Here is a 27,687-nt window from a genome sequence, read left to right as displayed (position 1 = left end):
GATTTCTATGAATAAACCTTAACATATTCTCAAATCCCTAAACCTAAAACTACACATAATCCTATTCTCAACTCTCTAACCTAAACCTAAACCTAAACTTGAAAACCCAAACCTAAAACCAATCTCAAACCCAAACCCGATTTCCTAAACCTAAACTCATAACCTTAACCTAAACCTATTCTCAAATTCCAAAACCTATAACCTAAACCTAAACCTTAACCTACAACATAAACCTATAACCTAAACTCAATTTCCTAAACCTTAACCTAACCTATACCTAAACCTATAACCCGAACCCGATTTTTTAAACCTAAACCTTAACGTTTTCTCAAATCCCTAAACCTAAACCTACACCTAATCCTAATCTCAACTCCCTAACCTAAACCTAAACCTAAACTTGAAAACCCAAACCTAAACCCAATCCCGAACCCGAACCCGATTTCCTAAACCTAAAGTTATGACCTTAACCTAAACCTATTCTCAAATCTCAAAACCTATAACCTAAACCTAAAACTATATAACCTTAACCTAAACTTAAAACTTAACCTATAACCTAAACCTTAACCTATAACCTTAACTTATAACCTAAACCTATAACTTAAACTCAATTTCTTAAACCTTAACCTATAACCTAACCTAAACCTAAACCTATAACTTGAACCTGATTTCCTAAACCTAAACCTACACCTAATCCTAATCTCAACTCCCTAACCAAAACCTAAACCTATAACCTTAACTTATAACCTAAACCTATAACTTAAACTCAATTTCCTAAACCTTAACCTATAACCTAACCTAAACCTAAACTTATAACTCGAACCTGATTTCCTAAAACTAAACCTACACCTAATCATAATCTCAACTCCCTAACCAAAACCTAAACCTAAACTTGAAAACCCAAATCTAAACCTGATCCCGAAGCCGAACCCAATTTCCTAAACCTAAAGTTATAACTTAACCTAAACCTATTCTCAAATCTCAAAACCTATAACCTAAACCTAAACCTATATAACCTTAACCTAAGCTTAAAACTTAACCTATAACCTAAACCTTAACCTATAACCTTAACTTATAACCTAAACCTATAACTTAAACTCAATTTCCTAAACCTTAACCTCTAACCTAACCTAAACCTAAACCTATAACTCGAACCTGATTTCCTAAACCTAAACCTTAACATATTCTCAAATCCCTAAACCTAAACCTACACCTAATCTGTAATGACCCTGGAAATTTTGTGCTAATCTTTCCTTAAGTAGTTGTTTTTGGGGTAATTAGCGCTATACTCGATTGCTTGTGAAATTTGCATCAATCACTTTAAATTGTATCTGCATGACTCAAAACCTGTAGATTAGTTAGCGCTATGTTACTCTGAAATCTGGGATCCATCGCTAAATCCAGTTGTTCTTGGGAATTTTTGAAAGTTCTGGATTGGACCTGGACCGCGCGTCGAAAGTCTGATAGCTATGATCTTAGGCTATTGCGGTCACCATGTTGGACTTGACCATCACCTCAAAAATCAAGTCCATGTGATGTTCTGGGTCGATTTGATTGAGTCTGGAGTGAAGAGTGTGAGAACGGTTGGAAATTTATTAAGCTTTTATGAAATCTGAGTCATGTTGCTTGCGCGATGATTTTAAGCAATCTGACCGTTGGATTCTGACCCAATTTCACCCTCTGATCAGGGAAGATGGCCCAGGTATGTCCTTGTGCTTGTAGACCTGATCAAGATTCTGTGACCGTTGAATTGAGTGTGGTCCCCCACGGCTGATCTGAAGATCCGGTCGATACGAAAACTCAGCTTGACTTAGATCCATGGTCAGTGAGCTTAAGTCCGACCTTTCGTGGTAATAGGCCCACCGGAAGTGCTTCATTGGATCGTGAGAGGCTGATTTTGGTTATACCCTAAGTATACCTTGGCCTTGGGGTTATTTTCATCAATATTAGGCCTATTTATAGTCCTTAAAACCCTAGCTCTCTTTTCCATACGAATTTTCTAACCCTACCTAAGAAAGAGAGTGGAAAAGAGAGAGAAAGTAAGAGAGAAGTTGGTGAATCATCTTAGATTCTTTCCTGTTCTTCTTCATCCTTGAACCTTCACTTTGAATCGTTATTCCGGCGATTCTGAGTTCATCTTTAGGTAAGTTAACCTAACCCTAATCTGTGTTAGAGCTTAGAATAGTCTTTGTGATGTTGTAGCTCATTTCTATTCTTGCTTTAGGTTATTCCTATCGCCGTTGACGAAGACATATCGTCTGAAATCAGTTCGGTGTTCTTTTCTGGCTTAAGGTGCGGACTTTAAGTGTATAGGTTATGGTTTTCAAGGCTTTCAATGCTAGTTAATGGTTTATTCTTGCTATGGATGAGTTTTCACATGCCAAATGTTATGTTTATTCAACGTTCCTGATATGCATGTGTTATATTGAGATTTGTGTATTCCATGCGTATGTATAAAGTACCGTATGCGTATAAAATATGAACATGTGATTGCCATGATTATTTGTTGTGTACTTATGCTAATGGTATGTGTGACAACTCCTTGGAAAAAAGGAATTGTCCAAATGTGTGTATTTCAACATACGTCATGTATGTTGTATTATGTATTCTAAGTGTTTGTAGAATTGTCTGAATGATCTAAAGTATGATATATCAACCTAGTATGGGCGTTGAGAAGCGATTCTCAACTCTCCCACTAGTGTGTATGATTTCTTGTAAGTTACATTCCTTGTTGGATAATTTCAAGTATTACTTATGTGAAATTCCATGTTAAGTTGATATTCTTCAAATGCTTGTGTACCACATGATTTAAGCTGTTGTTCCATTACTGTTCTACATTTAATACGAATATCTGTTGTAGTGTAATGTGTTTGGGACTATGAATAGTCCAGGAAATCGGTAATCAGCCATAAGTGCGTGACTAAGATTGCTTTCGCCATGAAGAACGTGATTAGACGAACCCGAGTCGTATTAGGGTTGTCGGCAGTGGTTTGGCCGCGCGGAGTGTTTGCGCACTCTATGTCGTTCAATTCAACGTATGCTCATGCTAGTCGAGTTTGTCAAGTAACCCGATTATTCGATGTATATTCACCATGTATGGACGCTCCTGTTTGAATCTAGGGTACCAAACTTACCAATGAAATCCTATTAACCATGGTACCTTAATCCGCTAAGACTCATGAGCCGGACATGGTGGTATGGGACACCGTGGTCGAGCTGTTGGCCTACGCTGGGGTGACGAGCCTCCCCGTAGTGACCAATGAGCAACCAAACTCATGAGCCGATTTTGGTGGTATGGGATACTATATTCGTGCTGTCGGCCTACATTGATTGGTGACGAGCCCTTTGTAGTGCCCTCGAGCATGCCTGGATATTGCATTGAGGTGACGAGCCTTGGTGTAGTAACGAATGTATAATAGGCGTGCATTGATTGGTGATGAGCCCTTTGCAACGACCTAAAACTATATGATCATATGAGATGTCTAGGATTGACGACCCTCGAATGGATCACTGTTTGGATGGTGATATGAGTAAGATACCTTAGCTTCCCAATCCTGCTGTATGAAAAGGACTAATAACAACTCGGTAATCATGTTCATGCACTGTATTTGCATGTGCTTTGTAGACGTGGCGCACTTTGAGGCGATGTCATGAGTAACGTAAGATGAAGACACTGAGGGTGTACGCGTGAGGGCACGCATCATTCTGCATACATCCTTGCATTAACAAGAGTACTTAGGACATGTTTAATTATTCTGCTTTATCATTACTGCTTGATTGAACTGATAACATGTTAACCTTTGCTTTATTGTTCCACTGAGTTGATCACTCACTCCCACGTTCTGGGGCGGTGTTAAACACCCACCAGACTGTCTTAGCTGCTGATGTTGCAGATGTGGATGCGACCTCTGAGGCAGAGCGGGAGATAGATGATGATGAGGCTGCTTTCTCTTTTATGCGGTTTTCAGACGGGTTCTAGTGAGCCTCGTTCTAATGTGCGGGATGCTGGGATTTCTTTGGGAAATTAAATGATGTAATCTAATACTTGTAATTTTGATAGTAACACTTGTCGGAACGACCTGGTATGTATATGTACTTCAGGAATTTGCACTTGTACACATATATTTCTATAAGTCTTCTGCTTGCTTTCTTCACTTATCCCTGAATTATATTTGCTATTTGGCTTAATCTATTCCATGTTTTATACACTAATACAGTCAACATACATCCATCATTAAATATGTTGCATAAGTGATGTTTTGGAACTCGGGAGCTGAGTTATGCTCGACCCCCGAATTTCAGGGCGTTGCATAATCCTAATCTCAATTCCCTAACCTAAACCTAAACCTAAACTTGAAAACCCAAACCTAAACCCAATCTCGAACCCGAACCCGAACCCAATTTCCTAAACCTAAACTTATAACCTTAACCTAAATATAATCTCAAATCTCAAAACCTATAACCTAAACCTAAACCTAAACCTTAACCTATAACCTAAACTCAATTTCCTAAACCTTAACCTAAACCAAAACCTTTAACCCGAACCCGATTTTCTAAACCTAAACCTTAATGTATTCTCAAATCCCTAAACCTAAACCTACACCTAATCATAATCTCAACTCCCTAACCTAAACCTAAACCTAAACTTGAAAACCCAAACCTATACCCGATCCCGAACCCGAACCTGATTTCCTAAACCTAAACTTATAACCTTAACCTTAACCTATTCTCAAATCTCAAAACCTATAACCTAAACTTAAACCTATATAACCTTAACCTAAACTTAAAACTTAGCCTATAACCTACACCTTAACCTATAACCTTAACTTATAACCTAAACCTATAACTTAAACTCAATTTCCTAAACCTTAACCATTAACCTAACCTAAACCTAAACCTATAACTCGAACCTAATTTCCTAAACCTAAACCTTAACATATTCTCAAATCCCTAAATCTAAAGCTACACCTAATCCTAATCTCTACTCCCTAACCTAAACCTAAACCTAAACTTGAAAACCCAAACCTAAACCTAATCCCGAACCCGAACCCGATTTTCTAAACCTAAACTTATAACCTTAACCTAAACCTATTCTCAAATCCCAAAACCTATAACCTATAACCTAAACCTAAACCTAAACCTAAACCTTAACCTATAACGTAAACCTATAACCTAAACTCAATTTTCTAAACCTTAACCTATAACCCGAACCCAATTTCCTAAACCTAAACCTTGACGTTTTCTCAAATCCCTAAACCTAAACCTACACCTAATCATAATCTCAACTCCTTAACCTAAACCTAAACCTAAACTTGAAAACCCAAACCTAAACCCGATCCCGAACCCGAACCCGATTTCCTAAATCTAAACTTAAAACCTTAACCTAAACCTATTCTCAAATCCCAAAACCTATAACCTAAACCTAAACATATATAACCTTAACCAAACCTAAAACTTAACCTATAACCTAAACCTAAACCTTAACGTATTCTCAAATCCTTAAACCTAAACCAACACCTAATCCTAATCTCAACTCCCTAACTTAAACCTAAACTTAAACTTGAAAACCTAAACCTAAACCCAATCCCGAACCCGAACCCGATTTCCTAAACCTAAACTTATAACCTTAACCTAAACCTATTCTCAAATCCGAAAACTTAAAACGTAAACCTAAACCTTAACCTAAACCTAAACCTTAACTTATAACCTAAACTCAATTTCCTAAACCTTAACCTATAACCTAACCTAAACCTAAACCTATAACTCGAACCTGATTTCCTAAACCTAAACCTTAACATATTCTCAAATCCCTAAACCTAAACCTACACCTAATCCTAATCTCAATTCCCTAACCTAAACCTAAAACTAAACTTGAAAACCCAAACCTAAACCTAATCCCGAACCCGAACCCGAACCCAATTTCCTAAACCTAAACTTATAACCATAACCTAAATCTATTCTCAAATCCCAAAACCTATGACCTAAACCTAAACCTAAACATTAACCTTTAACCTATAACTTAAACCTATAACCTAAACTCAATTTCCTAAACCTCAACCTAAACATAAACCTATAACCCAAACCCGATTTCCTAAGCCTAAACATTAACGTATTCTCAAATCCCTAAACTTAAACCTACACCTAATCCTAATCTCAACTCCCTAACCTAAACCTAAACCTAAACTTGAAAACCCAAACCTAAACCCGATCCCAAACCTGAACCCGATTTCCTAAACTTAAACTTATAGGTTATAGGTTAGGTTTAGGTTAAGGTTTAGGTTTTAGGTTTGGGTTATAAGTTTAGGTTAAGGTTTAGGTTTAGGGTATTTTTGTTTATGATGTTAAGCTTATATGTATTTATGAGTGAATGAATGTGATGTGGATAAGATTGTTTGTTTTTGGATGAATCTAGTTTATGTTTGGATGGATTTACTAGTTTGGTTTAGATGGACGTGAATGTGAATATGATGAAATATATTATATAACAGTTGTATATCAGGATGAATATGATGAAATATATTGTAACAGGTGTATATCAGGAATTTTGGGCGAAATTTTGTGCTGGATGTTTTTTTTTATTTTGAAAGAGACTTTTAGCGACGAAAAGTTTCGTAGCTAAAAGTTTTGCAAAATATTTTTAGCAACGAATATTTTCGTAGCTAAAAGTTTAAAATATTTTTGCCAGCGACAACTTTCGTAGCTAAAAGTTATGCAAATATTTTTAGCAACGAAAATTTTCGTAGCTAAAAGTTATGTAAATATTTTTTTGCGCCAAGAGTTTAGGGTTTAGGGTTTTGCAAAAGTTTCGTAGCTAAAAGTTTTGCAAAATATTTTTAGCGAAGAACATTTTCGTAGCTAAAAGTTTAACATTCACTTTTTAGCAACAAAAATATTCGTCATTAAAAGTTTTGTAAAAGTTTTTTTGCGACGGAAATTTTCATCGCTAAAAAAACATTTAGCGACGAAAATTTTCGTCATTAAAAGCTTCCATTTAGCGACAATTAAAATTTTCCATCGCTAAAAACCATTTGCTTCGGACTTTTAGCGATGAATTTAGCGACGAAAATTTTCATCGCTAAAACTTTTTAGCTGCGAAAATTTAGCTTTTAGCGACGAAAATTTTCATCGCTAAAGGTGAGATTTCTTGTAGTGCATGTACAAGATCCAGGCTGTTCATTAGGTGGGGAATGCCATGAACACACCTTGTCCCAAAATTCCTGCTTGTCTACATATCAGGTGAGACACACAAATGTTGAACATAGATCAACATGTATGGCTCCCCTAGTAAGTAGATCGTTGTGATTTTTTGGGCTAGGGCATCTTGAAGATGGCCACCATCAGATCAGTGGACATATCGTACACCTTTGTACTGCCTTAGCATTTCTTGAAACTCTGCAGGCTTCAAAGGAAGGGTGAGAGATATTTAATCTAAGCATTTATGCCACTTCTTCCTTCGTGATGCATCCTGACCTGTCTGTATCATACATCTGATGAGAACATAAAATATTATTCTTTTGTAAATTCCCTTTGAGGGAATTGTCTCTCTGCAGAGCAAATTCTCCTTTTGTAACTGTTAGTACTACTACTGAATTGGTTGCAGTTATTTGTTCTTGTATTCTTTGCATGCAGTGGCTTAACAATTGCATCGGTCGGAAGAACTACACAACTTTTATTCTACTTATTGCCACAAGTCTCATTTGGGTAAAATCCACGTCATTGCTCAATTGGGATGTCCTGATTTCTTTTAGTATTCTCTTCAGTAATTTTAACTTTGAAACTTACTAGATTTTTACTTCTAAACATGATCCTTATATTACTTGCTTCACACCAGATTGTAATTGAGTGTGGAGTTGGCATTGCCGTCCTAGTGCACTGCAACTGTTGTGGTATGTTTTACACATCAATCTCTTCATGCTTCAGCCAATCCCATTGGTTGCTAGAGCTGTTTTTTACTATTAGGAATTTTCAATTTTTATGGAAATAGTGCTGAGTGAGCAAATGTGTAGGGGTGTGTGTGTGTACACATCTGATTAATTCAGCTGGTAGACCACACTTATATTTTCCTTTTCTTTTTTTAATTATATCAACATCTATGCATGATGTGGCCTACTTGATAAGTGTATTGAGCTGATTTTTGCACTAGGTGGTCTTCATGATGTAGCCAACCTATAACCTTTTTTTTTAGTGAATATGATGATTGAACTAAATGTTACCTTACTGATTTGCAGATTCTTCTTATTATGTTGAAACATTTGTACTGAAAATGAAGACGCACTACACCAAAATCACTATTTAGGAACGGTAAGGCCATTTCCAACAGAACCCTATCCATCCAGGAGTAGATTTTCGGGGCATCTTATGTTGTAATTGAGCCTGCCAAATGAATGATTTGGATCACAAATGGTGGGCCCCACATTCACACTTTGTTGCCTGGGCAAATTGGTTGATTGAATATTGTATATATCCCCATAATTGGTCTTGAGACCAGTTTTTTAAACTGTAATTGACTAATTATTGAGTTGAAATGAGATCAAATTACAGGTAAGATGCTAAGGCCCTATTTGATAGATGCCTCAAATTGAGTTCTTGTCATTTCAATTAATAGTAATTATGTTTTTTAATGTCGAATGCATAATGAATTCATATTCATAGTAATTATGTATTAGAGATCAACATCTTTAATGCATTATTACAGTAAAGTGAAATGAGATGAACTAATTTTTAGGTGTCTATCAAACAGGGCCGAAAACTACTTTTCAAGAGGGTTAGCTCTTTCTTTGTTTTTATCTGTTCAAATGGATTCATATTTTCTTGAATGATACTTTCATGGTACCTCTGGTGACAAATCTGGTCTAGTAAGTTTTGTGGAGGAAGTATGGTCAGGAGCAATGTCAATTCTGTATTGCACATGGAATAGTTGAAATTTTCCGTCATCTATGCTATTTTGAGGAGAATGGCACTCACTCATTGGGGTGCACGGGGGTCACACACCAACAAGGACCATCTTTGCAAGATCAAGATTGTTCCTTTGGTCCACCCATCCATGTGGATGTCATTACCTAAAAATCAAGTTGGTATGCTAATCTCGTGGCCATAATTATTCAAAGAGCCCTCATTTTTTATCAGTCATATTCAAGGAGTCCTTTTTTTTTCCAATTATTTTTTCATGTTCTGTTCTAGATGATATGGGTAGCGGGACTACTCACTTGTGTCTGGTGAATGGGAAGTGTTGACCATTTTATAACCATCCATAGGTGTGGCCCATCTCATGAGTGCATGCTGCATTTGGCTTGATTTTTAGGCTAGGGAATTCACTGTGGGCCCACCTGACAAACAGCCTAGCTCTCTACATGCGCTCCATGTTAACACGCATGCCTATGTATCCCAATGTCTCAGTCTTTTTAGCAGGCCTATATAGAGTTAGTCTCATTTAAAAGTGCCCTGGTTTTTTAATTAGCGTGAGGATTGAGTCAATGAGTCAAGTGAGCCCCAAAGAAGATCGTTCAAGTCACTGCCTCAACTGGATATGCACTCCGAGCTTATCAAAGGTAAAATAAGCCTCACATCCCATATTCCAAAACACTCAGGTATATAAAACCTTCAAAAACATTAGAACAATTTAGGATCTTATGTCTGTAAACTTGAATTTCAGAACAGGAAAATCTTCCAAGTTTTACAAACTGTATTCGATGATATCGAGTACTCATCAATGGCATCGAACACTCATGTTCGATGATATCGACAACCACTCGATATCATCGAATTAGGCCATTCTATGTCCACCAACCACAAAGTATTTTAGACAATATGTTCGATAAATTGAAAAACATTTCGATGATATGTACATTCAAATATCGATCAAATTGAATGAAAATTGATGATATAGAATTACCTTGAGCTTTGCCTAGCAACTTTTGGAAAATGTCTTGACATTGCTCAAGTAATCGAACCATCTTCGATATCATCTGAATTCAAACTTCGATGATATCGAGATGAGTTCGATATCATCGAATTCGGTCAAGTTTTTGTCCAGCGAGCCTCAAAGGAAAATCACCGAGAAAGATCGAGGACTTGAAACCCTACTCAATGTCATCGGATTTCAAATCTCGATGATATTGAAGGTATATCGATGAGATCGAATCTGGACAAAACTATTCCAGCAATCTTGCAAGGTAAACCATATGGGAATGACCGAGGAATTGCTGATGTCTCGATATGATCATAATTCAAATATCGATGAAATCGATATATGTTCAATATCATTGAAATAGATCAATGATTGCCCAGCAAGCTCTTTTGAAAATCATGTGGAAATGATCAATGTATTGAACAGATTGTCGATGAAATCAGAATTCAAACTCCAATGACATGACGCACACTCAATGACATCGATCCTTAGGTAAAAATTTTCAGGTATATACTTCAATAGAGTTTGTATCATCGAACCTTGCTTCGGTAGCATCGAAAGTATGCGTTCGATGATAACGAAGTGGGCCCAATGATATTGAACTCAGTCACAATTTGACATCTTTATTATCATTGAAACATTTTGTCTATTTAAGGAGAGCTTGTTCTTGGTTACTACATTGAGAAAAAGAGAGAGAGCTTTGAGAAAGTAACTACACATCATTTACCCTAAGCCCTTTTTCTCATGGGAGTCTATCCTTCAATCCGCCCTCATCATTGATATTTAATACAGTAGATTGGGGAATGAGCTTCCGTATTCAAGGATCATCCAGCTACCACCTTAATGGCAAATCATTGAGCTAGGATCCCTTGAATGCCTAAGACCTTGGAATCTCTCTATTGCTTTAATTGGTAATATTTGTTAGAGTAGATTCCGAGATAACCTTGACCAAACCCATCACCTTTATTGGTACATCTTCGAGTGTTGCGGATCAAGGGAGCTAAAGAATCTTCATCAATAAGGAGAAGATCTTCATCAACATGTTGAACGGGGCTCACCTACTTATCTGTAAGTCATTAGAGTCTAGATACCCTTTTGATCATTCCTTTTGTAGGTTTGCGTCAAAGGTGCTTCCCACGCCTTTCAAGTCCTCATAGGAGGCCTTCGACGGGAGAGTACATGTGGGTGATGTGTGTTGATCCTTGATCTTATGTAGGGCATAACCTCTAGGGTCCTTGTGTGGATCCTTGGCCTATGTGGCCGAAAACCCTAGGTTCCTTGTGTGGATCCTTTGCTCTTGTGTAGGGCATAAAACCTGGGTGATGTGTGTTGACCCTTGCTCCTATGTGGGGCATAAACTTGTCTTGTAGAGACATGTTAGGTACCTTGTGTAGGTCCTAGAGTCAGCCTTGTATAGGTTGTACTGGTTTGAGGTAAACCTGATTTGAAACCTCTATTAGTGAAATCTGGTACACTCAAGGGTTGAGTGCGTTCGCCGAAAGTGGAGTAGGCATGATGTATAATGACTATATTTGGGATTGTTATTTGCGTACTCTCTTATTATATTTACTATTAATGTTCACATGATGTATAATGACATGATTATTTAGAACTAATAAGTATTACATCTCACATATAGTCACTCAGTGAATCCATCTTAGGCTGAGGTAATATATTGTTCAGATTCTGCTCAATCTTGTGATTGGATCCTCTAATTGGTTGGGAAGTCATTAAAGTTAAATTGATGATATCTTAACATTTGTATATTAGATCAAGATAATGGTAATAAGATTTTAAATTGTTGTAAAATTTTATAAAGTCCTATTCACCTCCCTCTAGGACACTTTGACCTATTCCTACTTCTACTAAAGTGATCATTACCGTGATTTCAATTGGTATCAAAGTGGGTCTCTCTTAAGGGCTTAACCGCCAAGAGAGTGATCTTGACTGAAGTTGGAATTTTGGCCAAAGGAGAGGGCTCATCTGTAACTAGACCTCCTGTCTTTGATGGTTCAAATTATGCCTACTGGAAGGCTAGGATGCACTACTTTCTGAGATCTTTGGATCATGAAGTTTGGGACATTGTTGAAAACAGATATGTGCTGCCAATTGAACAAATAGTAGTTGAAAATGGCACAACCATCTCCAAACCAAAATCCAAAGAAAAGTGGATAGCATTCAATAAAGAAAAACAAACTTTTGAAGCTAAAGCAATGAATGCTATCTGTTGTGTTGTGTCTCAAGAAGTGTTTAATCAAATTAGTATGTGTAGCACATCAAAACAAGCATGGGACTTATTGGAAACAACCCATGAGGGAACCAACACAGTGAAAAGATCTAAGCTGCAGCTCCTAACATCACAATTTGAACATCTTAGAATGGAGGAGCATGAGACTTTCATGGAATTCTTTACAAAACTGAATATCATCTATAATTCCATGGGTGGACTGGGAGAGAAGGTTCTGGCATCAAAATTTTGTATGAAAATACTAAGATCCCTACCTAAATGATTCAACTCCAAAGTAACAACTATCGAAGAGTGTAGAAATATGGATGAAATGAAAGTAGAAAAACTTGTAGGTTCACCATAAACATTTGAACTACACTTTAAACTTGTTCCCAAATCCAAAAATAATGCCCTCAAAACTTCAAAACACATCACCACAAATGAGGACAATGAAAGTGAAAGGGAAAATGAAGATGAAGAAGTGGCCCTTTTGGTTCAACGGTTCAGAAAATTCTTCCATAAAAACCGTGACCGATCACTTAAAGGGAAACAGTCAGACAACAAGCATTATACAGGTAAACCTGTTAAAAAGTCCAAAGAGCCACAATGTTATGCATGCCAAAATTTTGGGCACCTGTCTACTGAATGCCCAAATAGAAAAACCAAAGGAAAGGCGATGGCAACCACTTAGGATGATACTGAAGAGTCAAATTCAAAATGCAGTGACTCAGATAATGATGGAGAGCAAAATTCCATAAAAATGAAAAGGCCAAGCTATATGTCCTAGAGGGGGGGTGAATAGGACTATGCCAAATTAAAATGATAACAGCAGAATTTAAACAATAAAAGGAAAGATAGCACTATGATCAATTCACAATACTGAAATGTAAAGCAACCTCAAATGTATGAGTATTGAGAGATTGATACAAATATTGTTCTAAGGACAACCTTACACCAAAAACCAAGGTTTATAGTAGGACAACCTGATTCCTAGAAATGTCTTTGTATCAAAAACTCAAACTTGATACAGAGGAATAAATAATTAAATAAATAATAAGGACATGAAATCTAATCTATTACAACATTCCCCACAATGCTTGAAATGTAAAAGATTACAACATTCATATCCACAAATACATTCCACAATATTGAATGATTAAAGATATAGAAAATAAACCACAAAACACAAAGAGTTATAGTGGTTCGCCTGTGTGTACACCAACTGTTAAACAACGGCCACACAGCTTGCTACTCCACTCCTAATATCCTCACACAGAGGATATTAGCGTTCACTATGAAAAAGGTTTTTCTTAGGTTCACCTAAAACCCTCACAATTGTGTCTTTCAAATGAGCTTACACAATTCAAAAAAACCACTTTTTGAGTTTTATGGCTCTCCTCAGATAACCAAAACAATGAGATTTTTCTGGCTCAATCTCAAAAGAAATCAAAACTAGAAGATTTACACAAATGTAAAATACTTGGATTTCCCCTTTTGTTGTAGCCCAGAAGAACCAAATCGGAGTAGAGGTTCGAATATAAAAGTTCAATGTCCAATACTCACTTTGAAATGGTTCTAGGTTCTAATTGATTTTAAATTAAATCAAGTTGGGCTAACTCTATTTAATTTTGATTCCAAGAACTGGAATATCACAATTCCTCTTTCTAATTAGATTGGAATGTAGAAACAAAATCAAATATAAAAAGTTAATAAAAAGAGAATATCAAATGAGCACAATTTAGCTTAAAATGAATACTAACTTATCTCTCAAAGTGATGCCTTGATTTTACTTGAATTGGATATCAAACTCTGAAAATCATGCTCTAATTATAGTTGCAGAAATCAAGTCTATGACTAGTCCTGTGGACACTACGACTGGTCGTAAAATGAACTGATTTTTGAAATTTTGAGTGCGATTGGATAAAACCGTTCCACGACTGGTCATAGGCACTTCACGACCGGTCGTATGATCTCCATGACCGGCTGTGACCTGCTCACGATTGGTCATGAGGAGCCAGGAATAGTTGTTGGAGTTTGAGTCGAAGTTGCAGGACTGGTCATGAATGAGTCGTGCACTGTTCACATAACCGGTCGAGCAAACTCTAGGACTGGTCGTAGCTCAACCAAAAAATTTTAAAATTTTACAACAACTTAGGACTGGTCGTGGAATTTCTTAGACTGGTCGAGCCAGTGCTAGGACTAGTCGAACAGATTTCAGGACTAGTCGTAGAACAGAACAAAACACTTATAAAATAAGTAATTGACTTATGTATCCGAAATGACCTACCTTAAGGTCAGTCTAAGGTCTTTTATACATTAACCATGAAGTATGAACATTGAACCTTCTTTTCTTCCGATGATGGATGATCATAGAAGTTCATGATGCTTGTACTTGAGATCTTTTGAAGCTTGACTTTATAATACTTGAATCGTGCTTCACTTTGAGTCTTGATGTCACTTTAAAATCATTAAACTTTGATGCTTAAAGGTGACTCAATGTACTTGATCTTGCATTTCATGAAGTAGATCTTTGTTCTTGACTTGAAGTATTGTCCTTATACGTGTGATGCATTGCCTTGAACATATATATCAATGTGCTACACAAGACACAGACTGTGGTTTTGGCACTATAAAATTTGACAATTAAAAGGAGCAAATAACCATAGCACTTACAGAAAATCCTTATGGCATCCACATCCTCCAGTATTCTCATAGAGACTGAGAAAATCAAAGAACCTCAAGCCACAGGATCATTTCCATCTGATGATGAGGAAACAAAGAAAAAAGAAGAAGAAAAGGATAAATTACAGGATGCCTATAATCAACTTTACATACACAACATCAATATCCTTAAAAGACTTAGGATTAGTGAAAATGAGAATAAATTGCTACAAATAGATCTAGATAAAACTTTAGAAACCAATACACGCATAATTAATGCTCTTCAGCAATATCACTCAAGATAATAATAGGCTTGAAAGAATCAACTCATTTTTGAAATCTGAGTTAATGAAACTAAACAAACAGATTGAGTCATTGAAAGATGAAAACATGTGTCTTAAGAATGAAAATCACACACTCATATTTGATGAAGAAAAATTCAAAAAATCTATTGAGTTGAGTTACAAATTCTCCCAAAGCAATGAAAAATTAGAAAAACTTCTAGGAATGGGGAGACCACAAAAGGGCAAAAGGGGATTAGGATATGAAAACTTCAAACCAATTCCTACCTCTGTAGCAACAACAACTAAGAAAATAGCTGCTTCAGGAAGTAATACAAGGGTTACTCCTATTTGTCACTTATGTGGAGATTTAGGACATTACAAATTTGAATGTCATACCATTGATTAGACTCATCCTAATTCTGGTTTAAACTTTACTAGTAAATATAAACGAACCGGAAGAATAGTGCAAAATGTTAAGAGTCCACCAAGGTTCATACCCAAAGGTAAGACATATCCGTCTTCACCTAAAATGACCAAGAAAATGGAGGAACTACTAAGTCAGGTGGCTCAACTGAATCAGAAAACAAATGAATTGATGAAACAAGGAAAAGTGATTTAGTTACCCAACGTACCCAAACAAGTTCCTAGCAAAATGAAAGAACCATCCTCACAAAAACTTACCACAAAATGGGTGGTTAAAGGAAAGAAAAATTGCCTTGTGACTTACTCAAATCTTAAAACAGGCAATAGTGCTAAGTAGTACTTAGACAGAGGATGCTCAATACATGTCACAGGTGATAAATCCCTTCTCTCAAATTATTCAAATCTTGAAAATGGGGTAGTCACCTTTGGAGATGGAAACACCGCTAAGCTATTAGGGCATGGAAATATTGTTGGATTAGAGATGCTCAAAAATGAGAATGCCTTTTGTGTAGAAGGTCTAACACACAACCTTCTAAGCATTTCTCAAATATGTGACAATAAACATGTGATTACATTCAACAAGCTAGAGTGCAAAATCCTGGACCTATCAGGAAAATTAGTTCTGAAGGGTCTTAGCACTAATGACCACTGCTATGTCATCAAAGGAAATGGGAAGGTTGATCCATATGCCTAATGTCAATTGAGCAAGGATAACAACTCTAGGTCATGGCATCTAAACCTGGATGGATGTGTGAAATGATGAACTTTTGGAAATTATCATGATATACCTAAGGTTTCTATACCTTAAAAACTCTTTTTGCATATAAACATAGTAAGTGTTTATAATTTTTGGCTTCACAATTTTTTGTACAAATTTTGATGTGTATACAAGCTGATATGAAAATATACCATGATATGCATATATGAAAGATCATCGAAGTGCTCAAATCAATGTCATACTTTTTCTCTTCGATAAGTTAGTTGATGAATCGGACTAATCCTCGATTATATCGAATATATATCGATATCATTGACGACCTTTCATAATCTGAAGCATCACACATTATAAAGTGTTATCGAAGACCTCTTCGATAACATCGAATGGGGCATATTGATATCATTGAATCCAAATTCGATGATATTGAAGTCTACTGCCCGATAAAAAGGCAGACAAGCGAGAAAATTCTATTTTGTTTTATCCATCTTCCAGGCCATTTTTCCCCTCTTTTAATGATCGCAAGCAGTCTAGAGTGGCTCCAATCCAGTAATTTCTTGGCATATCCTTTTGATTCCTCAAGGTTCTACATTTTTGGGTCTTCCTAGATTGATTGAAAGTTCATTTCTTGGCATCTTCTCTCTGGTTGGTCGTCATAGCCTTTTGTCGTCTACTAGATTCCCTTCATCTGTCAGTTCTTTTTGAATTATTGGTTGTGTAAATGATTAAAGACAAGGGAAAAGCTCTTGTCATAGGGGAATCCTCCAGGCCTACCAGGACGAAAACCCTAGCCCCAAAACAAAGAGCCAGGGCATAGGATCAGAGATCCCCGGCTCAAACAGAGCACCACTACTCGACAAATGTCGTGCAGTGAAGCTCCGGCTGTGGCCTCTACACCACCCACTATTGTAGCTCCTCCTCCACATATCCTTGAGAAATATATAGGAAGGCATCTCGTGTACAAGCAACGGGTTGATAGGGAATGCATTAGAAAATTCAATCTAGAATCTCTATTAGATGCAGTCGATTGGTTGCTTGTTTTGAACTTTGGAGGTCCGTGTCATGATAAGAGGACTTACCGATTTCCCACCTATAGTCATTCCTCGGTTCTTGATCCTCCATCCATTATTGTCACTATTGGGGAAGAAAGTATTGAAATCACTAGAGAATCCATTACCAACATTTTCAATCTTACCTTGTCTCCTGTAGGTTTATCTGATCTTGATCTTGAGGACCCAACAACCCGCTCTAAGGTCACAACATTCCTATGTCAGGACAGAGATATCTCATGGTATCAAGGGAATGCTTTGAAAGCAAAATATATGAGTCCTAAATACTGACTCTTGCATGGGATATTCTCCACCAATGCTTACCCTAGAGGAACGAATCGTGCTGATCTTATTGGGTTTATGGTCATGGTTGTATACTGCATTGCAACTGGTATCAAGATATGGCTACCCACTGTAATTCTCCACCAATTAGCCAATGTCATTTAAACTTCCAGAGCAACCTATCTACCTTTTCCTCACATCATCCATGTGTTATGTGATAAAATTGGACTACCTATGACGAACGATCTTGAGCATCCACTACAACATTTCAACAAGATCAACATTCAAAAGATGGACCTTAAGTTCCATCCACATACGGAAGGTCAGTCTTAAGAAGAAATCCAAGGAGAAGGAGACATAGGGGAGGGAGCAGCTCAAATAGAAGGAGATCCACAGGAGCCTTAGTCAGTTCCGACTCCGACGGACTCTGCACCGACTCCACGGTTCAAAGTTCATCAAGATCGAGTTGGGGCTCAATTGCATGGAGTGGCGTGGATAGAAGAGAAACTAGAGAAGCATGATGAGTGTTTCTCAGCCTTGGAGAAAATGGTGGTTGGAGTGCAACACACAATACAGCAGCTCGTTGATTTAATGACGTGTCGTCAAGATGACACGGCGGCATCTCACTCAGCCCTAACACCATAATGACAGTTGCTCTTATGCCATAACATACATGACTTACGCATTTATACATAAAGCATGAGTATCTTTTTGAATGCCCTACGTACCTATGACTGTATGTGGTGGTCAGCAAACATTGGATAAATTAGCATTTAATGGTGGTTGTTAGTTAGTTTTTTTGGGGGTTGTTCGTCCTCTGAATGGGGAAAATACTTTTTGTTTTGATATGCCCATAAATGGGCTGAATACTTTATGGTTGATACAATAATTGCTGTCAAGCTTGGGCAAGTATTTTTGAATGCTCATTGAATGAATGCAACTATTTCTGAGCCTTACTTCTGATTGATCATTACTGATAATTCTAGATTGTCTATGAGAATGAATCATGTCTGCAAGATATTATATGAGGATTAAATACTGAATGGTGATAGATTTAACATTTCCTATACTCTCATGATCTGATTTATATGGGTACTTAGTGATAATTTCATTCCTCTAGTTTCAAATGCATCTGTGCTTATCATGTGTATGAATTATTGTATTTCTATGTGCATTTTGAATATTCACTCACCTTGATTCTCCCATGTTTTTATGATTAAACTTCAGACAACTGATATTGGTATATATTGCCCTCTGCTAATGACTAACAAAAAAGGGAAGAACAAGTCCCACCATGAAGAAAATTGTGTGTATCTATGTATGTCTGGTGGTACAGGCGTTAGGGGGAGCAGCTGCAAGGAGATAGGGGGAGCAACAACTACTGAATGTTTCAACTTTGTGTGTGAACTCAAATAACATATTTGTAAAATTGTGTAAAGTTCATGTACACACAATTTAGGATGTTGGTCTAGGTGTTGTTATAGGATTTCTGATATTTTGTCACGTAATTGACAAAGGGGGAGATTGAAAGTGCCCTGGTTTGTCAATTAGTGTGAGGAATGAGTCAATGAGTCAAGTGAGCCCCAAAGAAGTTTGTTTAAGTCATTGCCTCAGCTGGATGTGCACTCCGAGCTTGTCAAAGTAAATTAAGCCTCACATCCCATGTCCCAAAACACTCAGGTATATGAAGCCTTTAAAAACATTAGAACAACCTAGGATCATATGTCTTTAAACTAGAATTTCAGAACAGGAAAATCTTCCAAGTTTTACCGATTGTATTCGATGATACCGAGTACTCATCAATGGCATCGAACACTCATGTTCGATGATATCAACAACCACTCGATATCATCGAATTAGGCCATTCTATGTCCAAGAACCACAAAGTATTTTGGACAATATGTTCAATAAATCAAAAAACATTTCGATGATCTCTACATTCAAATATCAATCAAATCGAATGAAAATCAATAATATCGAATTACCTTGAGCTTTGTCCAGCAACTTTTGGAAAATGTCCTAACATTGCTCAGGTAATCGAACCATCTTCGATATCATCTGAATTCAAACTTTGATAATATGAGATGAGTTCGATATCATTGTAGTCGGTCAAGTTTTTGTCTAGCGAGCCTTAAAGGAAAATCACAGAGAAAGATCAAGCACTTGAAACTCTACTCGATGTCATCGGATTTCAAATCTCCATGATATCGAAGGTATATCGATGAGATCAAATCTGGACAAAACTATTCCAGTAATCTTGCAAGGTAAACCATATGGGAATAATTGAGGAATCGATGATGTCTCGATATGATCGTAATTCAAATATCAATGAAATATATCAATGATTGTCTAGCAAGCTCTTTTGAAAATCATGTGGAAATGATCGATGTATCGAACAGATTGTCGATAAAATCGGCATTCAAACTCTGATGACATCGACGCACGCTTGATGGCATCAATCCTCAGGTAAAAAGTTTCAAGTATATACTTCAGTGGAGTTTGTATCATCGAACCTTACTTCAATAGCATTGAAAGTATACGTTCGGTGATATCGAAGCGGGCCCGATGATATCGAACTCAGTCAGAATCTGACATCTTTATTACCATTGGAAATTTTTTTCTATTTAAGGAGAGCTTATTCTTGGTTGTTGTATTGAGAAAAAGAGAAAGAGCTTTGAGAAAGTAACTACACATCATTTACCCTAAGCCCTTTTTCTCAGGGGAGTTCATCCTTCAATCCACCCTCATTGAGTTGGGATCCCATGAATGCCTGTGTGGGGATTGGGGAATGAACTTTCGCATTCAAGGATCATCCAATTAGCACCGTAATGACAAATCATTAAGCTGGGATCCCATGAATGCCTAAGACCTTAGAATCTCTCCATTGTTTTAATTGGTAATATTTATTAAAGTAGATTCTGAGATAACCTTGACCCAACCTGTCACCTTTATTGGTACATCTTTGAGTGTTGTGAATCAAGGGAGTTAAAGAATCTTTATCAACAAGGAGAAGATTTTCATTAATGTGCTGAACGGGGCTCACCTACTTATTTGTAAGTCATTTGAGTCAAGAGACCCTTTTGATCATTCTTTTATAGGTTTCGGTCAAAGATGCTTCTCACACCTTTCAAGTCCTCATAGGAGGCCTCTGACGGGAGAGTACATGTGGGTGAGTGTGTTAACCCTTGCTCTTATGTAGGGCATAATCTCTACGGTCCTTCTGTGGATCCTTGGCCTATGTGGCCTAAAACCCTAGGTTCCTTGTTTGGATCCTTTGCTCTTGTGTAGGGCATAAAACCTATGTGCTATGTGTTGACCCTTGTTCCTGTGTGGGGCATAAACTTATGTCTCGTGTAGACATATTATAAGTGCTATAGTTTATAGCCCTTTTGTTGTCAAATTTGTGGTGCCAAAGACACTATTATGAACCTTGCATCTGTGAAGAATAATGCTTTACTCAAGATCAACTTAGTTTGACAAGTACTGTTCACAAGTTAAAAATCTCAAGAAGCTTTCAAGTTCAACCTCAAGATTTCAAGAAGCTTTCAAGTTCAATCTCAAGATCTCAAAAAGCTCTCAAGTTTAAATGACATCAAGACTTCAAGCTCTATTACTTTCAAAGGTCACTCGTCGCTAAAGTTTCAATGTCCTTACTTCACTATTGAGGTATGACTAACCTTAGGTTGACCTGTAAAGTAGGCCATTTTGGATACATAATTCATATGTATTATATAAGTGAGTTTGGTCTGTTCTAAGACTAGTCCTGGACTTTATTCGACTAGTCCTAGCACTGCTTTGACATGTCTAAACATTTCCTGGATCAGTCGTAAGTTTGTTACAAAAGTCAAAAATTTTCTATTAGGCTTCGACTAATCCTGGGGACTATTCGACCAGTCGTAGGAATAGTGTCGACTACATCTTCGAGCAATCATAGACCTACGACTCAAAGAACAACGTTGAAATTCGGCCACCTACGACCAGTTGAAGGAGACCTATGACCAGTCGAAGGAAACTACGACCAGTCGTGAAACTGCCAAATCTTATCGTGCCCGAATTTTCAAATATCTGTTGGTTCTACGACCAGTCGTAGAGGTCCTTAGACCAGTTGAAGGCGTAATTTTCTCACCTACAAATAGAGCACGAATCTCAGAATAAAATAAGAACTTCAAGCTAAATCAATTCAACCTTCTGAGAGATAAGTCGGTACTCCATATAAGCTAAGTGTGCATATTTAATATTCTCTTTCTTTAGCTTTCTTAATTGATTTTGTTTCTTGTATTCCAATCTAATCTGAAAAAAGGAATTGTTGTTTTCCTTTTTCTGGAATCAAAATTAATTAGAGCTAGCCCTTTTGTTTTAATTTAAAATCTATTAGAACCTAGAACAATTATAAAGTGAGTATTGGACATTGAACTTTGACATTCAAATCTCTACTCCGACTTGGTTCTTCTGGACTGCTACAACAAAGGAGAAAATCAGGTTTTTTACAATTTGTGTAATTTATATTGTTTGGTTTAATTTGAGGTTAAGCCAGAAAAATCTCAAAGTTGTTGGTTATTTGAGGAGAGCCAGAAAACTCAGAAGTGAGGGTTTTTTGAATTGTGTAAGCCCTTTGAAAAAGACACAATTGTGAAGGTTTTGAGTGAACTTGTGAAAACCTATTTGATTGTGAACATTAATATCCCCTGTGTGAGGATATTAGGAGTGGAGTAGCATTCTGTGTGGCTGTTGTTTAACAGTTGGTGAACACACAGGCGAACCACTATAATTCTTTGTGTTGTGGATGTGTGATTTATATTACCTATCTTTTATCATTCAGAATTGTGGAATGTATGTGCGAATGTGAATGTTGTAAATTTTACATTTCAAGCACAGTGGGGAATGTTGTAATAATTTAGATTTACATTTCAGCATTATATTTTTGATATCTCTTTATTACTTTAAGCTTCAGTTTCTTTATTTATTCTAGTAAGGTTGCCCTGCTATTTTTATAGTACATGGTTGTCCTTAGAACAATCAATATTTTGAGCTAGCATTCAGCAGTGTGAATTGATTTATTTATTCAGTTCTATCTTTCAATATTTTTGCTGTATTTATCTTAAAATTTGGCATAGTCCTATTCACCCCCCCCCCCCCCCAGGACATATAGCTTGGCCATTTCACATATTAGGTACCATGTGTAGGTTGTACTAGTTTGAGATAAACCTGATTTGAAACCTCTTTTAGTGAAATCCGGTACACTCAAGGGTTGAATGTGTCTGCTGGGAGTGGAGTAGGCATATAGCCGAACCATAATAAAACGACTGTGTTTAGGATTGTTATTTGCATACTCTCTTATTGTGTTTACTGTTAATGTTCACATGATGCATGATGACATGATTATTTAGAACTGATAAGCATCACGTCTCACACAAAGTCACTTAGTGAATCTATCTTAGACTAAGGTTATATATTGTTTAGATTCTGCTCAGTCTTATGATTGGATCTTCTAATTGGTTGGGAAGCCATTAGAGTTAAATTGATGATATCTTGACATTTGCAGATTAGATCAAGATAATGGTAATAGGATTTTAAATTGTCGTAAAATTTTATAAAGTCCTATTCACCCCCTTTCTAGAACACTTTGACCTATTCCTACTTCTACTAAAGCGGTCATTACAACAATTTCATTATTTGAACCCCAGTCATGTTCGATATAGTTATGCTGTGTTTTTGCTAACTTTATCTTATTTCAAACCCTTAAAATGGTTTTATTGTATAGTCTTTATGACACTTGGGTGAGATTTAAATTGATGAGCTGCATGATGAAAGTAGAGGGAAAAGAAATTAGTCCAAAAGCTTCTTGAGTAGCATCTTATGCACTTTTCTTTTTCTCCAAGAAGGGAACAATCATAAATACATTCCCATTCTTTACTAGCAGTGTGTTCTGAGAATGAGATCTATGAATTTGATGTAAATGATTGAAACTTAATCTTGTACACTTGGATGGTCGTGAGAACTGTTCCTGTACAAGTCTTGGTAGAATAAGCTTTATTCCATGAGTGCTACATTGGGGCCCACTTGTGTGTGTATGGCATCCAACCTATCTATCAAGGCAGCTTCAACATAAAAGTTATTACAAGTTTTTGTACAATAAGCTTTATTCCATGAGTGCTACATTGGGGCCCACTTGTGATTTTTTTTTTGTTTGTTTTTTGTTTTTTTAAATGGTTGGATGTGAAATAAATGTATTACATAATAGATCAATATGATAATGATAGGAAATTGAAAAGCTTGATAGGAAATTGAAAAGCCAAACAGGTCATTCTTTAAATAGTTTCAACCCTTAGGGGCTGATTTCATAAAGTAAGTTCTTTGAATGTTCCCATGGTGATCAAAGTGTAAACCATATGTGGAATTGGCAGAGTGTGTATACATGAATGGTCTTGAGAACTGTTTTTGTACAAGTCTTGGTAGAATGATCAAAGTGTAAACCATTCCAACCCTTCACCATCTGCAATTGAATATGAAGGGTATAGTTCTGCTATATGCTATAGTAATAAAGATTTAGTTAATGATTCATACATGTAGTAGCCAGATCTATTGGTGATTTCAGATTTACATCTGTTGACTGTTTCATATCTACATCTTCTCTTTGTAGGTTGATTTTTTACTGATCGATCTGGTAAAATGGCTTATTCATTTGGTAGCCTCTTTATCATGTCTTAATGTTCTCTTTCTTTCTTTATTATTATTATAATTTTGTCTTAACTCTCCCTTAGCATTAGGGAAAAAAAATGCAGGGTAGTTGCTTGTTAAAATGCCAAAGAGATGTGATTTTGCGAAAAATTGTGCTTGATCTATGTAGTCATTAGCCATTTACTGGGTAAAATGGTTTGAGTATGAGGAGATCATGATGAGACTACTGAGCCCAATGCAAATGTAAGTGTTGCTAGAAGTTGGATGTGCTTTGTCATGCATGCCCAATACATGGTTTTATTGCACTTGTAGGCATCCTCAAATCCTCCCATTTGGAAATGTAAGTGGGTGTTTCAAACTCTTACCAGGGCACTTTGTGCTATCTTTCAATGTCTGTTTTATTTCAGATCTAGTCAATAGGCATGTCTGTAAGTAACAGAGGAAGCAAAGAAGGAATATAAGAAATTATCAAACTGGATTAGTGGAAATATGGAAGTAATCAAGGTACTCTCATCTTCTCTATAAGCATTAACTGTGGATTCTCTTTGAATGTCCTTGCTGGCAGGAGTATAATCTGGTTATTTGTTGGTCAGGCTTCATATGCAAAAATCATTACTGAAGCAAAAACTTCTGCATCCTATGGTATATAAGATTTGCTTGGTGTATTTTTCTTCCCTTTCTTCCTTCTAGGCAAGATTGGGAAGTTATGTTCGCGTATGTCTCTGTTTCTTGATTTGTCTTTTGTTGGATGTTTTCTGGTTTGAGTGTGAATTTCAATTACTTGTTTTTAGTTTAGGGTTTGCTGTGACTATGTAGAACTATGTAGAGTTTCGGTGATAGACATGGACATCGGGTGTAGGATGTGACAAAGGTATGTAGTTGTTTTCTTTCTTTCTTTTTACAATTATCGGTCACATGCAATTTGCACAACATTTTTTGCTAAAATACATTCACCTAATCTTTACTGCTCATTGATCATCACAAATCTTGCACATGTTTTGTATGTCCGCACATGTAAGGAATCACCATTCCTGTATAGACCCACTGATTTGACATGAGGAATTCATCCCTTTCCAAGAAAATAATGTAAAAAGGTCTGCATGCATCAATACATGTCTGCATTTTTTGTATGGTTAGTACAAATCAAGCATCAGGAACTGATCAAAGAGAACTAGTGAGGTATGTTAGAGGTATGATCAACTTATCCATTAGTCAGGATCGAATAATGTTTCTTCTGAACTAATTGATTTGAAAATTTCAGCCCGTAATATATATTTTATGATCAATGGTCCTAACTATCCTAAAAAGGGCAGTTTTGTTGTAGTGATGGTAGAATCAATTTTGTATAGCCAACCCCATTAGTAGAGACAAATATTTGGTTGTTCTGTAGAATTTATTTCTATATTTGGAGTTTTGGAGTTGTTAAGCTAGTGATAGAAAGACACATTCCAGAATGTACTAGAAGGCTGTGCTATAAATTGCAGATCCATATGCATGATTTTATGATGTCTTTTTTTTTTTTTTTTTTTTTTTTTTTGAAATATAGCTGCAGTTTATAGCCTGGTTTTGCGATGGGGAATTTCTAGGTGAGATGCCCTTCCTCCAATTGTGTGATTACACTTGTTAACCTTATATGGTGAGCCTCTAGTTTTAGTTGTTGAATAGTCACTCTTTTGCATGTTTAGTTTTTGAATCTTTATGTTGTTGTTTGGCTAATCAAATTGCTTACTGTCTTTTTTTTATTTATTTTAATAGTTACAATGCAAGCCCAAAAAGAAGCTTTGCGTGGATATGCAATCCAAAGACAAGTTCTTCTTTGAAAGTGTCATTGCAAGTCATAGTGCAACCACAAAGGGCATAACCCCAGAAATGGTAAGACCTTATGTTTTCTCTAGGAGTGGAGCACTTCATGGAGGATTTTATTTATTTATTTTTAATATATTTGGGTAATTGTAAACTTGTTGTTGTAAATATATATAATTTTTATTATAAAGTTGTACCATATTTGTTCAATATTAATTTTAAATTGTATATGATATTCTTTGGTTTTTAAATATAAAAACAAATGTACAGCTTTTATTGGCCATTCGGAAATAATGAAAAATACCGTTCCTAAAATTAAAAATCTAACCGTATAGCAGCATTAAGAACGGTTTAAAATCGTTCTTAAAATTTTGTTCATAAGATTTAAAATTGACCGTTTGCAACCTTAGGCAACCGTTCATGAGAGTCTCTTCTTAAAATTTGATACGGTACTTGATACGGTGTTGAACCGTTCTAGTTTTTTTACAACGCCTCTTTTAGGAATGGTTTAAAACCGTTCCTAAGTGATATAGGAACGGCTTAAAACCATTCCTAAATGACGTTTTTGGTGTAGTGGGTAGGCATCTAATTACCACTATTTCATATGTCGTGGTCTACCTAAAACGAGCCCCACACCCCAAAATGAGTTGTCACTTGAATGGACAACATGGATAAGATACATACATTAAGGTTGGAACCTCATGGTGGCCCCCACAGCGAGGAGAAATATGCTGGACATCAGGCGTCTAGTAGGGTTTCCACCATAGTTTTGGATATGCTTGATTTTTGAACGGCCCACAAGGGTCTGTGGTCCTTTTTGTGGTCGGATCGGGCGGGACATTTGGGTATCTCACTTACACGATGGAGGAGATCTATGGTGGTTCCCACAGACCCTAGAGATGACAGGAAAGTAACACCCAAGTGGGCTAGCCCCCACATTCATTTCTACCTAAAACGGGAATTTCCCTTGCTTCTAGTAGGCCCATCAAGGCCCGTGGGCCTTTCCCATGGCTAACACTGGTGGGGAACCTCAGGTAAATATGTACATCATGGTGGGACTCTTCAGTGGGTCCTACGGATCCTGGATGGGAACCAAATTAACATCACCATGGACTCATGAACGTTTCAACAGGGGACGACTGCCCCTACTGTTTCCACTGGGGCAATCCACCTGAGATCTGGATCTATCTCATTTTTGGGTCCATGGCCTAAAATGATATTGTTAAATTAGATGGACGGTGTAGATCTAACATATACACATCATGGTGGGGCCAACAGGGGACCTCATCTCGTTACCTTACGGAATGGGCAACGTTCTTGGACGCTGGAAGCAACAGCGTCTCTGGACACTGTTGCACCCAACATCAGGGACATTGTACACCTTTTTTTTTTCCTACCTCAAGCAAGTGGGGTTCATCTCAAATCCACTCCGTCCATCAGTTTGACCATCTTACGGTGAACCCAAGAAGCTTTGGATCAAGCTAATCTTTGAATCCTCCCTTCATCCAGGTCTAATTTGACCTTATCAACATGTCAAATTACAAATAAACACCACGGCGGATTTACGGTAATATTAAGAATACAAATGATTTAAATTATTGGACCATCTTAGCATGTCAGCCCTAATGGTTAGTGGTAATGGATCCTGAGTTGCGTAGAAT

At 36.8% G+C, this 27,687-nt stretch overlaps 1 long non-coding RNA gene across 1 annotated transcript; it reads left to right on the top strand.

Moving 5' to 3' along the window:
- The first annotated feature begins 7,316 nt into the window (after positions 1-7,316).
- Positions 7,317-7,884, top strand: LOC131247358 (uncharacterized). Its single transcript, XR_009171672.1, has 2 exons — positions 7,317-7,698; positions 7,829-7,884. It is a non-coding gene; the product is annotated as an uncharacterized LOC131247358 (long non-coding RNA).
- Positions 7,885-27,687: the final 19,803 nt, after the last annotated feature.

The sequence above is a fragment of the Magnolia sinica genome, chromosome 5 (genome assembly GCF_029962835.1).
Source record: "Magnolia sinica isolate HGM2019 chromosome 5, MsV1, whole genome shotgun sequence".
In the NCBI taxonomy this organism is placed as follows: Eukaryota; Viridiplantae; Streptophyta; class Magnoliopsida; order Magnoliales; family Magnoliaceae; genus Magnolia; species Magnolia sinica.
This window is presented reverse-complemented; position numbering and strand designations above follow the sequence as displayed.